This window comes from Schistocerca americana, chromosome X (assembly GCF_021461395.2).
Source record: "Schistocerca americana isolate TAMUIC-IGC-003095 chromosome X, iqSchAmer2.1, whole genome shotgun sequence".
Lineage (NCBI taxonomy): Eukaryota > Metazoa > Arthropoda > Insecta > Orthoptera > Acrididae > Schistocerca > Schistocerca americana.
Genome location: NC_060130.1, coordinates 616,569,483 through 616,585,257, shown reverse-complemented (window position 1 = coordinate 616,585,257; position 15,775 = coordinate 616,569,483).

The following is a 15,775-nucleotide window of genomic DNA, read 5'->3' as shown; positions in this document are numbered from 1 at the left end:
GTGCTTTGTCTCTTCATTAACCCTTTCGCTGCTGCAGAGATGTGCTCGCCGCATTCCGCGCTGTGCGCGATTTTGTCATCACTGCACTGCTCGCCTGTGCTGACACATGGTGTTCCCACTGCTTTGACACACTTATCATTCGATTTCACAAAAAGTATTTGGCCCAAAAATTTGATTTTTACACGTCTTCTTGACTGATACCCATAAATGACTTAATTTTGTTCCGATGTTCAACGCAGTTATTATGCAGCATTAAATGTAGTAAACCATTGCACGAAATTTTGAAGAGTTTGCAGAGGTACAAGTCCATAGCGTATACTTTCCGTATGGTCGATTTTAGTTGCCACAATGTTAAGAATGAAACGAGGACAAGATACCTAAATTTCATATAAAATTTACTGTATAACAATATCTCATTTAATAAGTACGACATAGGTGTCGTATGTAATATTGAGAAATATTCCGTCTTTCGCGACTGTAATAAAACTATTATTTACACCGGACGCGTTTGGCTTTATTTTAAAGCACTTCAATCAAGGAAAGGTATGGCACATACACAATGGTACTCATGTTCTCTTTCTTGTTTTTGTTCCACAGTCGCAGTTTTACCAATGGTACTGAAATATATTCCTCTTCTGCAACTGTAATAAGGGGCTTATTTAGACCAGACGCGTTTCTCTCTTTTGAAGCATCTTCAGTGGACAGTATTTTGTCTTCTCCATTGCCAAGTCACCTTTCGTAGTTTGGTGCTGCGGTAACACAATATTCAACGTTTGTGTTGGCAGATCAGTGTTTTAGCAAATAAATGATGTTTGTGTGTGCCACACACAAAAATTATATTTGACTTTGCCCAGAGCACTTCACTAATAGACGGTATATTCAGGTCCTAATGTTTTCGTAAGTCCACAGTTTTGTTTAATGTATTTTGTCTACTTCCTTTTGATTGATTGAAGTGCTTTAAAATAAAGCCAAACGTGCTCAGTGTAAATAAAACTTTTGTTACAGTCGCGAAAGACGGAATATTTCTCAATATTACATACGACACCTATGTGGTACTTAAATGAGCTATTGTTATACAGTAAATTTTATATGAAATGTAGGTATCTTGTCCACATTTCATTCACAACATTGTGGCAAACTAAAATCGACCATATGGAAAGTATACTCTATGGACTTTTACCTCTGCAAACTCTTCATAATTTCGTGCAATGGTTTACTATATTTAATGCTGCATAACAACTGCGTTGAACATCGAAACAAAATTAAGTCATTTATGGGTGGAAGGTATCAGTCAAGAAGATGTGTAAAAATCTAATTTTTGGGCCAAATAGTTTTTGTGGAATCGATTGATAAGAGTGTCAAAGCAGTCGGAACACGATGTGTCTGCACAGGCGAGCAGTGCAGTGACAAAATCGCGCACAGCGCGGAATGCAGGGAGCACGTCTTTGTAGCAGCGAAAGGGTTAATGCGGCCGTGGTGGCTTTACTTCACGAACTGCGCGCTCCCCCCTAAACGTAAGCTTGCGAACTATGCTATACTATGGCGCTGCTTCTATTGGCGCGTGCGTCGTGTGCAACTGGCAACGCAGCAATCTCCCGCGTCTGGGCGGGCATGCGCGAGCCGCCAAGATAAAAGAATTGAACTATAGTCCTCCTCCTCGCTGCTCCCGCTGTCTCGTGAGAATTTAGCCGGTTCGCTTTGACGTTCTCAACTGCATTCACAGAAATTGTTCATCATAGTTATGTGATTACAAAATGTCATACATAATACCACTTAGTATTGTCTTTCACAATTTTTAAGAACAAAAATGAGACTTAATTTTTTTTAAATAAAAAAATTAGATGAATCGACAATATAAAAATAAAAGTTAAATGACTTGACAATATAAAAAAATAAAAGTGAAATGAATTGACAGTATAAAAATAAAAATTAAATGAACTGACAATATAATACCTAAATCCACATCACTAATGTGGTTCACTTGCGTTTTAATAAATCAAATGCTACTAATTAATTCACTAAAATTAATAGGATTATGCCTTGTGCAAGTATAGGCAGGGCAGCATAGGGTTCACATGTTATTTACACACACACACACATGCACACCTGTTGTCTATACTACAAACTAACTAACCATAAACATGTATTACTCAAAATTCTACTTCAATCCACTACTAGTTAAGCCAACAAGCTACTTCAATGCTACTTCAACACCGTGTTTATACCACTACAACATTGTTCTAATTCGTCCTCTTCTTGACACTCGCGGCATACGTCTTGTCACATGATAAACATGGAGAAACGTTCCTTAAACATACATAGTAGAAAGAACGATGGTTATTTGCACGTCAAAACATTTATACCAGTTGACACACCTGATAAGAGACTCGCAATTATACATTTCTCAGACTCATATATTCACACATAAAACAGTAAGAAAATTTCATCTAAAATTACGTTATCACAAGAATTAATCACATAGATGACTCTGAGCAGGGTAAAAATATTTTCCTTATACAGGTTATACTACATTTTCTTACCCATTTCGTTCCTTTTTTAAGTTACCTTTCGCTTCCAAATCAGTTATTTCGCCTGTGGTGGTTATTCTGGATTCATTTCTCATGAATGGCAAAATTGTGGTCTCCTCTATTCTGTAAAACAGTTTCATCTTAACATATTGAACTTAACAACAGACACAAAAGATCCGAATCCTCCTGTAGTTTACATGACAAATGTTTTGCTTCATCCTTATTACCTTAAACCAAGCTTTCCTTCGGTCCCATAATCAAAATTATTTAATCTTCCTCTACCTTCAAGAGGGAAATTTCCTCAGTACAAATCATATAGGCTGCAGTGCATCCCGCACCAGCGAAAACAGTAAGCTGTAATGCTCACAGCATCAGCAAAACACATAAACGTTGCTTTTCTAGGACAAGTATTAACGCAGAATAATTTTTCAGGCTTTGGCTCAACATCAATCAAGACTACAGAAAGGATCCATATTTCCGTTCCATTCCCCATTTGCTGATAAACTGCTCGTATTTGACTACCACAATAATATTTCAGGGCCACGAAAATTACACAAACCACAATTCTTCTTTCACCTTGAAGGGAATCAATATACTGACGAAATCTACAGACAGCACTTTACATACTCAGCTATAAAGAACAAAAAAGACATATATCATCAATACTGACATATCATCGCCTATTGGGAAGCCAATGGTTAAACAATCGTATTATCGCATCCTGTTGTCAAGATTGTAAACTTCCTCATTCCTTTCTCAGAGTTCTCCTATCTTAAAATATTCATACAGCACGCATACTATAGTAAGAGATCCTCATTTACGCTGACAGATATAGAATAGTAATAGATAGATAGTAGCACTGAAAGCAGAAAATCGGAAACAAGGCTACTAACCGCTGGGGACCTGGGTTTGCCAGTCCAATAATACCCACAGATCGGATATTCCCCTGAGTTTTGCATTAATTCAACACAGATTTTGCTTCTCTCAGGAGCGACTCTTTTTCAATTTACACAAAAAAACCATAAACAGCATTTCACTCGTTCACAAAGAAACCTTGTATCTTCACATTTGGACCAACCTAAATCCTAACTGCACAAGGAAAGAAAAAAAAACTAAAAACATCACTTCAATCAATCACATAGAAACATCTTTATCATTATTTTTACCAACATATTATTCAAAATGCATATGTCACAAATTTAAACTAATCAATTCTTTCTCCACACCATCCTCTCTACTCCTCACTGTCCTCTCTATATACCCTATGTACTCATTTGCCATGTCGCTCAATTGTTCCGATTGGGCGCCTTCTGCGCTGATCATTTGTCATTGCCGGATTTGTCCATTTCCATTTGCTGGATTATGTCTAGGGTTGGCCGGCCGAATTTCAACATCATGTGGTGCTCCGCCTACAACCCTATTCCCACCGTGTTCACCGTAGTATCGATTCTGGTTGTCGTACCTGTAGCGTTCACGATCCTGTCCACGTTCTCGATCATTTCCGTTGTTCCACCTGTGTTCGCGACTGTTACCCCAGTTTCTATACGGCCGGTCCCGATTATTGTTCCGTTCGCGTCGCGACGACCAGTCACGCCATTGATTAGTACTACGGCCACGACTGCGATCGCGCTGCTGTGCCCCCTAATAACTCTGTGCCTGATTAGGCGGGCATTCTGCTGTATTATATTCCAACTCTTGGAGAAGTGTCTTAAACGTTTCCATGTCCTCTTTGCATCGTCCCGCAAGAATGACGTGGTGCAAGTGCATCGGCAATTTGGTGATGCATATCCTAATTAGTTCCGGAGGCCCGTATGGGTCGTATAGAAATTGATTTGCCTGCAGCATGTGGTCGAATAGGCGTGCTGGGCTGCCGAAACCAGACTGGTTCAAATTTGGCAGCATAATTATGCCATGCTTGACCCTATCTTGTGCCGCTTCCGACCAATAGGCGGACAGAAAGGCTTGTCGAAACTCCCGAGTGGAGTTGCAGGGACGCGCTGCCGACCTCATGCGAATCGCCGGTTCGCCTTCCAAATAGCCACACATATATTCTATTTTATGTGAACTTTCCCAGTCGGGGGGAAGACATAACTCAAATTGCTCGAGCCACGCTCGTGGATCTATTCCTTTTTGCGAATTTCGAAATATCTTAAACTTTCTCACCGTAAGGTAATGTTTGAAATCAAATCCCCGCATTTCCTCCCGGCGAGGCCCTTGAATGTTTCTATTTTTCTCATGTCTGCCCCTCAAAATACGTTCTTCCCTGTCATTAAAATCTCCCTCGTGGCCGGAGTCCCTCTCTCTACTGTTCGTACGGCTATTTTTAGTGCTACTGGCGAGTTCGGAATCACACCCAATGCGGCTTTCCAGATGCGCGACGCGTTCTTGTAATTCGCCTGTTACAGCTTTGTGCCGCCTGTTCACTTCGAACTGTCCCTTCTGAAGTCTATGAAGCGAACGCACTTCTTCGGTCTCTGCGACCGCTACCTGTGTAGTATTGTTATCGCTCTCCGTCACCTTCATCGTGCCTACGATGTCTGCTAATGCCGCAACCTTATCATGTATTTGTCTGTTGTCCTCCGCCCCAGTCTGCTTCAATTGTTCTACTTGCTGTTCGAGTGCGTGAATCAAATGGTTCAAATAGCTCTGAGCACTATGGGACTTAACATCTATGGTCATCAGTCCCCTAGAACTTAGAACTACTTAAACCTAACTAACCTAAGGACATCACACAACACCCAGTCATCACGAGGCAAAGAAAATCCCTGACCCCGCCGGGAATCGAACCCGGGAACCCGGGCGCGGGAAGCGAGAACGCTACCGCACGACCACGAGCTGCGGACAGTGCGTGAATCGCTTGACTGTTGTCTGCTACTGTGTTGCTAACGGACGCGGGACAATGCGTTTCCGCTTTCTGGACCCTCGAGAGTACCTGCTGGCGTTCCCTTTGGCATTCTTCTCTCAGCGCTTGGAAATTCCTAAGTAGCTGTTCTTCGCTCTCTCTCGATTCTGCATCGCGATTCCGCTTGCCCTGTTCTAAGGCTTGCAGACGATCATCGATTTGTTCAAATGTACGGCCTAATTCTTTCATAATATCACTTTTTATTTCACTTGCCAGATGGTTTATTCTTTGTGAGATATCATCGGACACTCTCTGCATCGACTTGTCGACTTTATTTGTCTGCTGGATTAGTTTTTCGTCTATTTGTTCGCCTAGCTCGCGGATCGATTTTTCAGATTTCTGCGTCATTTGTTCGCCTAGCTCTCTGATCGATTTTTCAGATTTCTCTGCGTTTTCTTTATTTTGTTGCAATAAGGCTTTCATGAGTTCTGCCAAATCAATTTGGATAGTTGGAGGCAAATTAATTTCTGGCTCTGATGTGACCCCGTTCGTTCTGTTTTGCATTTCCTCTCAAGTATTCCCCAATGCATTTTCGCAACTGTCCAACGCATTAATATTCGAAATCAAATTATCCCCTTGGTCCATGTTGCTTAAGTTGTTGGACCGCCTACTTTTAGCTTGGTTACGTGTCTGCATTAGTTCAATTTATACCCAGTATGCAACACACTAATCAGAATAAATGTATCCTCCAAAAATTACGACAGTCACACGAAAGGTACCCAACCTAGTACGCACTTTTTCACACGCAAAACAAATTTATATCTTTGATCGAAGTCAGTGCAATTTACAAGCGAGGAAAAAAACACATACATATAAAACACACAAATATAGAAAACAAAAGAAGACAAACAACACAACGCCGCTCAACAACGCCGAGAATCTTTTGAAAGTCTGCTCAGACACAACGCAGAAGTTGTTTGAGCGCTGCAGGTAAAAAAATTAAGATTATACATCGCTCGCAATCTAACATTTCAGAGATTCCAGAGTCCAGCGGAATCACAGAACAGGGTTGCCATGTGTAATGTTGTTGCTTTAATTTGCTATGAAAGCTGTGCTGATAGACAATAAAAGCGGGTTAAAAGCTGTGAGCTGTCTGGGGAAGTTAACCTTGCATTACTGAGCAACTGTTTCACCAGGTATCCAGTCTAGCTTTCCAAATTCCCAGCCAGACTAACATTAACCATAATCTTTTAATAGTCATACGACAACCGGTGATATATATATAAAAAAGAGAATTTAAATAAAAAGAAGTAAATCTGTTTATATTTGGAAATTTATTTTAACATTGATCATTGAAATTTCAGCATATTAAACTTGATTCATAACTAAACTGGTGCGTTATTTAGGATTGTGAAAGTGTGAGTTTGTAATCTTACAGAACACATCAAATATGGAGCCAAGATTGGGAGACTGCATACAACACTGCATTCATAAAATAACATTCAAAGAACGCTGCAAGAGGAAATTAACCACAACCAACCGATTCAATTTTCACCCAAAGAAGTTACGTTCGTAGGGCAATCCTGTCCGTCATGAAATTACCACACACTGGTATACTAAATTCTTGCTAACTCTCTGTGAAATCTCCCCAAAAAGAATAGCTGAGGGCTACTTTGATGCTTACACCACATGCTTCACGTGGTCAACTTGGTTTACACAAAGAGTGTAACTCCACAATAATTTTGATAATTAAAATAAATTAGATCGAAAAGCACTTTACAAAAGAAAAACCTCGAACTGGTTACTAACGTCTTACTATTAACCCGATGGGTCAAACAATTATATAAGCACGTGGTAGTGGCCTCACAAAGTACACCCCACGTGGGTTGAACATAAAGAAAAGTTACTATATTGAAAAATATTGTCAAGACGAGACGTTATAATCTCACGCACATTCGCATTTAAGATTGATGCTCTTACAAGGGGAGGCCGCCAATTGTGAAATTCAGATTCAATTCATACTGCGCATGATAAAAGCTCATGGCCAGAGGTGTAATGTGGCAAAGCACCAAGATGCACATCTCAGCCGTTGTCGAGAAAATCGACAGTTAAAATAAACCGTTGCGGTGAAATACTCTCAACGATTAATAATTATCGACCGCGTCGTGGCGCAGCAGTAAGCGCTCGGGTTTGTAATCCGAAGGTCGCCGGATCGAATCTCGCGCCATGCAATTTCTTTTTTTAGTATTTGTTTTTTGTTATTCAAATGTGTCTATACACACGCACACACACACACACACACACACACACACATATATATATATATATATATATATATATATATATATATATATATATATAATTCCCGGCAATCAGTTGCAACAATTATGCTTATAATAAGTTGTTGAAGGTCGTTTGTCGTGGAAAAACTGGCGACTTCGAACATTATTATTTTTTCCGCAAACAAAGTTGTATTTCACAAATGTTATTGTCTTCATAACGTTAACCACGTATAGTTAACGGAAGACGTAGAAACGATATTCCGAAACGAATACGTATAGCGTAAGTCAAACGTTCGAATTAGAATAGAAAACCCACGAACACAATATAAGCTCCGTTACTCGCTCGTTACACTTGAAGGACAGATGTTGAATGGGCCGAAACGAGCCGCCGCATAAAAGCGTAGTTGTGTGCTAACTTCGAAAGAAGGTAGATGCGGTCCCTAGCGCAACTTATAACATCGTCGAAAATCAGTGCGGACGTGAGATCTTTGGTACACCCTGTTAAACAAACGGAAAAATTGAGAGCGATCCGCCTTCACCAAAATGCATTAGCAATTCATTAATAGTTTATATATATATATATATATATATATATATATATATATGAATTACGAAAAACTAATAATAAAGAAAATGTTGCATGGCGTGAGATTCGATCCGGCGACCTTCCGATTACAAACCCGAGCGCTTACCGCTGCGCCACGACGCTGTATAAAACTATTAACCGTAGAGGGCATTTCACCGCAACGGTTTATTTTAACTGTCGATTTTCTCGACAACGGCTGAGAAGTGCATCTTGCTGCTTTGCCACATTACACCTCTGGCCATGAGCTTTTTTTATACGCAGTATGAATCGAATCTGAATTTCACAATTGGCGGCCTCCCCTTGTTAGTTAGAGTTACTGATCAATACGTGGTTCCACTTTACTCACAAAGTAGTGACAAAGCACCTTCACACTCGAATTACACTGCGCTGCAATTTCAGATAACATTAGATATTTTAGAGCTAAACCTGAAATAAAGGTTATTAAATTTTCAGTCAGGCTGAACTTAAGAAATCCATTGTCCTACGGACTTAGCAGACACGCGCTTAGCCAGAGATCTTACCACTTCAGACGCTCGCTGCGGACCGACTGCAGTGGTCCTTTCCTGTGGGTGGCTCACAAATACAAACGGAAGTGGCCAGAGGGGCAGCTTCCTATACCAACCTGACAAGGGACGGACAGGACCATACTAAGACTAGAAACCTCTCTGCTTTAAGAAAGTGTAGCTACCTGTTCCGACGTTGGTCCTACTGTTCTCTAGCAGACAGGCTTGTCTGCTACCCTCAAGCATGCAACTAGAAATATATTTGCTCATTCATCCTCTCACAAAGAAGGGAAGGGGGATGACAGTATCTTATCATATACAGTATATAAAAGAAAGCGGATGTAGGTTCCGTATGAGACTGTGTGACATGAATTACATATAAACTGTGTTTTAAAGTGTAGTAGTGTGACAGATCGTTCTTGTTTATGTGTAAAAGTAACACGTTCCACTACTCAGTCTCCTCCCAGATAGTCAGAAACGCCACAGTAAATCTAGAAGAGGAATTTATCCCGTAAATGACAACAGATTTAAGAAATTAACATGAAAGGAATCCAGCAGAGACCTTTCACCGATACACCTGACCTGTTACAGTTCCCCTGTCAAAGACATGCAGGGGTGTACGTGCACCAATCATAACCCCACATCACACCATCAAACCACAACCTCCATACAGGTCCCTTTCCATGGCTGTGTGCCTGTATTGTATAACGCTACGCAAGGCGGGTGACCTTGAACGAGCTTCGCTTTGCTGCCTCTGGGGTTCGGCGGATCGCGCTAGAGTTTTAACTAAAGCGCGATCCGCTGGAAAAGTCTGCTTCCCGTGCCGCCATTCCGCTACTGAGCGGGCTTACTTCCTGCCACGCCCAGATAAGCTTATCAGTATGACGTCACGGGACTGTTTATCTCTCGAGAGAGAGAACAGCATGCTCATTCGACTCGAGGCAGCCTCACGAAGCACACAGCCATGCCTTACAGGAGGAGGAGATTTACAAGGAGGTCCAGGATGCCTGTTCACGCCAGATGAAAACCCGGCGAGAATCACTGTTCAGACAATACCTGGGGACCACTGTTCCAATGACCATGTACTGTGTTTTGGACACCAGGCTTTACGGGCTCTCCCGTGACCAGTGGTCAGTGGAATGCACCTTGCAGGTCTCCGGGCGAATAAACCATGTCTGTTCAGTCGTCTGTAGACTGTGTGTCTGGAGACAACTGTTCCTGTGGCTGTGGTAAGGCTACCTGTTGTACTCTGTGTCCGTCTGGGGGTACTGATGGTGAGATATCGGTCTTCTTGTGGAGTTGTACACTGTGGACGTCCCGTACTGTAGCGCCTAGACACATTTCCTGTCTGTTAGAATCGTTGCCATAATCTTGAGATCACACTTTGTGGCACACGGAGAGCGCGTGCTACGACCTGCTGTGTTTGACCAGCCTCCAGTCGCCCTAGTATTCTACCCCTCATAACGTCATCAATATGTGTTCTTTGAGCCATTTTCAACACACAGCCACCATTAGCACGTCTGAAAACGTCAGCACACTTACTCGCTGCACCGTACTCTGAAACGCACCAACACACCTCTGCATATGTGGCCTGCTGCCAGCGCCACCGTGCGACGACCGCAGGTCAAATGCACCGCATGGTCATACCCCGAGGTGATTGAAACCCACAAACCGCCCACTAGAACGTTGTTTCACCATGTATCAGCATTATCCTTAATTTATGAGTGTGAGTGTATTAGTCACAAAACAGGGCGCAATATATGACCAGAAGAAATGAATGCCACCAACCGACACCGGCAGAAGGATGGATGCCAGCATGAGGACGTCCACCATACCGCGTGTGATGGACGCTCTCACTCCAGTCCATTGTTTCCGCATCATTCGAGTATGCAGAGTATCAGCCCTGTACTGCAGTCTGAGTAAACCAAGTCCTTCATCACTTGGGGAAGGGTATGTGTTTCATACCGGACCTTAAAATCCGTTCCCATCATCAGATAGTAGCCGAAGGCGGCTTGCAGTCGAAGTTCAGTCGTGTCTAATAAAGGTAGTACTTGTGCAACATTCACCAGTTTCGATGCAACGTGGCGACTGAGGTAGACGACCCGCTGAATAGGGCCGAAATGGCGGAATACAGTGTTGTAGATCTCGGTGCAAACACTGCAACGCGTGCTGGAAATTAGTGGCTGTCTTAGGAGACGTATTGGGGGATGAACACAATGCCCAGGTACTTAATGGTCTTCGCCCTTGGGAAGGTTGCTGGTTCGGCATCGACGAGGTCGCATCTTACTGCCAGCGCTGCAGATTTATTCACGTTCATCGAACTGCCCACTGCTGCACCGTATATCACGATTGCTCCAATGGCCTGTCGTATTTCCATTCCCGAATAAGTGTGTTGTAGTGTGGCTTCCATGAGCGTAGATTTGAGATTTCCCAGTGAGGGGTTCCACCACAAAGGTGCATAGCAGGGTCGACAGTGGACAGCCTTGTGTGTGTGTGTGGGGAGGTGGGTCACGATAATTGTCCTTCCCTTGGTCAAGAGTACCGAAAGTTTTGTAGTTTACATTACATTGGTACCCGTACAAGATCCAGGCGGTGCAGCAACTGTAACCTCAAGATCCGCAGCAACATTCTGAAATTGCTCTTCGGCTTCTGGAACGGATCTAAGGTTCCTTTTTTTTGTGGTAGGGTCTTATGACACCAAACTGCTGAGGTCATCGTCCCATAAGCCTACACACTACTTAATCTAACTTACACTAACTTACCCTATGGACAACAAACACACCCATGCCCAAGGGAGGACTCGAACCTCCGACGGAGGTAGGCGCACGGACCGTGAGAAGGCGCCTCACACCGTGCGGCTACCCTGGGCGGCCGGATCTAAGTTGATGACGTGCAGTCTGGCAATATTCTGTCGAGTGACGGAGCACATTTCACACTGCAGGGTGCAGTGAATACACAGAAATGCCGAATTTGGGGTACTGCTACATCGGGTGCTGCTCACGAAGATCCATTGCACTCGCCATATATGATTGTATGGTGTGGATTCACAAGCACCTTTACTGTCAGTCAGTTCTTCTTTGGAGAGTATTCACCCAGCGGGCTTGCCAGGTGCACCGTAACGTCTGCACGTTATCGAGACCTCCTTGTACATCATGTGACTCCTGCTTTGGAAGAGCGCAAATGTGTTGAAACCCCTGTTTTCATGCAAGATGGGGCAACACCTCATGTCGCTCGCCCAGTGAGGGATGTGGGTAATGCAACCTTCCACAAACGTGTTATCTCCAGACATTTTCCAGATGCATGGCCTGCAACATCACCTGATCTGAGTCCACGTAAGTTTTTGCTCGGCGATACCCAAAAGAACGCTTTTGTCAGGGACACATTCGGTCTCTACTTGATCGGATGGCCAGTATATGGGAAAAATTGAAACAATTGAAAGAAAATCAGCCCTCGGTCACTATTTTTAACAAATTAACCTGTTTTCGACACTGCTAGGAGTGTTTTCCTCAGAATTTAAAACAAAGAATGGTCTATATTCTGTAACATGGTCATAGAATTATTACTAAAAATGTATGATAGAGTATAATACGGAATCGTCGTGAAAGACTGGCAGTACTTATATGTCATTTATAACATAATAAATATGCCAAAAGGGCATTAGTCACAACGATATTTAAGATCAAGAAAACTGTGATGGCGAGCCACTAAGGGCTGCTCGTTGCTTGCGTTGTGCAGGTTGCGAAGCGGACTGAAAATGGTTCAAATGGCTCTGAGCACTATGGGACTCAACTGCTGAGGTCATTAGTCCCCTAGAACTTAGAACTAGTTAAACCTAACTAACCGATGGACATCACAAACATCCATGCCCGAGGCAGGATCCGAACCTGCGACCGTAGCGGTCTTGCGGTTCCAGACTGCAGCGCCTTTAACCGCACGGCCACTTCGGCCGGCGAAACGGACTGAGGTGCCCGCGTTAACAAATGCGGCCAGGTGAACATGGCACTGCAACGAGAGCGCCATCAAGTAGCCGTAGATACAGTTAGGCTACTTCACATCGAAATACAGCAGAAATGATTATAAATAAGCAGTATTTGGTACATAATGGAGAGCAATGTTTGTTTGATAGTAGCATACACCACAACATTTTGTCTACATCAAAGCTTATAACAGTCAGATAAAACATGAAAACATCATTATGAAAATGTACATAGGACTGAATGACAACTTGTAGAAAGCAATACTGACGTGAAATGCAGCCAAGAAAGATTTGATAACTGAAAAACATAGGACTACCTTAGAAGGAAAAGAACATTTCGGCAATCTGCACAAGGAGACCCGAAGTCAGATATCGATTAACGGCTTAATACCGTTGAAAAAATTTTTGTTATGTAGCTGTAGCTGTTTCTCCTTTCGAGAGAAATGCTTGAAAATCTCTGTTTCTTCTAGAATATCTAGTCTACGTCCTTTCTTTTCGGTGTGCAAAATGTTTCTATCGCAGATGGCTTTAGGTGAATGACTTGTAATTAGAAGATGATCGGCAAAGGCGAATTTTGGGGGCTAGTGTCATTTTTTCTTAGCAAGTGTTCTTTATATCTGGTAGTGGAGGCACGTCCTGATGTCCTATATAGTACGAGGAGCAAGTGTCGCAGACAATTTTGTAGACACCAGTATTTTCTAAAGGGGAATGCATAGAATGTAAATTATGAATGAAGATTTTTTTTTTCAAATTGTTATTAGTAGAAAAAGCAACGTTACAATCGTATTTCTTTCGAAGAATGCGTTGGATCTAATAAGAGATAGGCCCCACGAAGGGAATAGAGAAATATTTTTTTGAGTTAGACTCGACAACAGAAGTTCAAAATGGGTCAAATGGCTCTGAGCACTATGCGACTTAACTTCTGATGTCATCAGTCGCCTAGAACTTAGAACTAATTAAACCTAACTAACCTAAGGACATCACACACATCCATGCCCGAGGCAGGATTCGAACCTGCGACCGCAGCGGTCACGCGGTTCCAGACTGAACCTGAACAGCACGGCCACACTGGCCGTCTGATAACAGAAGTGCCTAGCGTAGTAAGTCTTTTAGCAGTTTTCTTTTTAAGGACGTCATCTACTATGCTAGGTTTATACTCGTTAACTGCTATTGTTTTAAATAAATTGACTTCGTTGTTGAAGTTTTCTTTAGAAAATGGGATGGAAATGGCTCGGTGAACAGCAGAATGAAAGAAGGCTATTTTATGAGATTGTGGATGAGTAGAAGACGCAGGAACGATCTGGTCGGTATATATTACTTTACGAAAAATATTGAAATAGATTTTATTTGTTTCTATAGTAAGCGTCAAGTCAAGGAAATTTAATTGACGGGCCTCATTTTCAAATGGGAACACGTTGCTGAGAGGCCACCAGAACTGCTGTGAGCAACTGTTGATCTTCTCATTTTACGAATGCAGCATCTCGTCGACGTCTCCAGTGCTCATATTCAACAAATTTGGCAAGAGATCGTTAATGATAAACTCAACACTATGCCATTTTGCTTGTTTGACCTTTTCTTCCCACGAACCGTTCCCAACCAATTAACAATGGAAACATTTCTACACATCTTTTTTGGATTCACAGCGTTAGATTGGCACCTGGTGGCCAATATTTGAAGTATTTTTTTTTTTTTAGCATAAATCTGTTCCACATTAACGCACTAGAATATCTACAAAGTTCGCTGCCATACGACAACCACAGCCCACACTGGACCTCTATGAATAATTGCGCCTTAATTATACCGGTACTACGTCCTGCTTTGTGCTAGTAATGTACGTATCCAAGTGTGTAGCATGTAGCCATTTTGGCGTTTGCTGCACGCTGAATTCGCGGTTAGAGTGTGTAAGATGAGTCCAGCACCGTTTACTTTGTAGTTTCGCATCAGCGGTCCGTTTCCCCGGTCACCTTGTACTGGCTTTTCACTCCTCGGCACTGCGACGCAACAGGCGCCAGTTCTGGCCCTGGGAGCGACACGCTTCCCTGCTCGGCTCTTATCGTCAGGCGCGTGTTTATTCGGAGGGCGAAAAACAGCTATATCTGGTGCGTGCCTTATCTCTCGTCCATGACTGATTTATAGAAGTTTGAGACGCGCCAATCCTCTTGTAGCCGCTGTGCGATATAGCGTGTGCTGCAGTGATGGCAACTGCGTGAATAACTTAATGGCACGCTAAGGTTCCGTCGGCGTTGTGCGAAACAAAGTGAGTCGATAATCTCCACGTTCTCCTGCCCCACAAGTCAAAAATGGTTCAAATGGCTCTGAGCACTATGAGACTTAACTGCTGAGGTCATCAGTCCCCTAGAACTTAGAACTACTTAAACCTAACTAACCTAAGGACATCACACACATCCATGCCCGAGGCAGGATTCGAACCTGCGACCGTAGCGGTCGCGCGGTTCCAGACTGTAGCGCCTGGAACCGCACGGCCACTCCGGCTGGCCCCCACAAGTCATCGAAGAATATAGTAAAGTCATAAAAAGGTAAAAACGAATTGCAAAATGATTGAGACAAGATGTTTGCATCGTGGGAAGAGAGGCAATTCACACTAAACAATAAAAAGTTCGAGGCCCTCCACACGAATGATACAAAAAATGCATTAATTTTTGGCTACAAGATAAATAATACGAATTTAAAGGTTGTAGAATCCACTAAATAGCTATGGATTGCAATTACAAAGAACTTAAGTTCGAACCATCACAGAGGAACTATTCCGGGAAAGGAGATCAAAAGACTTTGTTTTATTGCAGAACACCTAGGAGATGCAACAGATCTACCAGACTGAGAGACTGCCTACACCACGCCTGTATGTCCTCTTCTGCAGTACTGCTGCGTGTTAACGAATCCATACCAGCCAGGACTGAATGAGGACATAGAAAAAGTTCAGAGAGGATACTCGTTTTATATTATCACGAAAAGGGGACAGAGTTTCACGGATATGATAAGCAAGTTGAGGTAGCAATCATTAAAGAAAATGTGGTTTTCGTTGCGGCGACATCTTTTC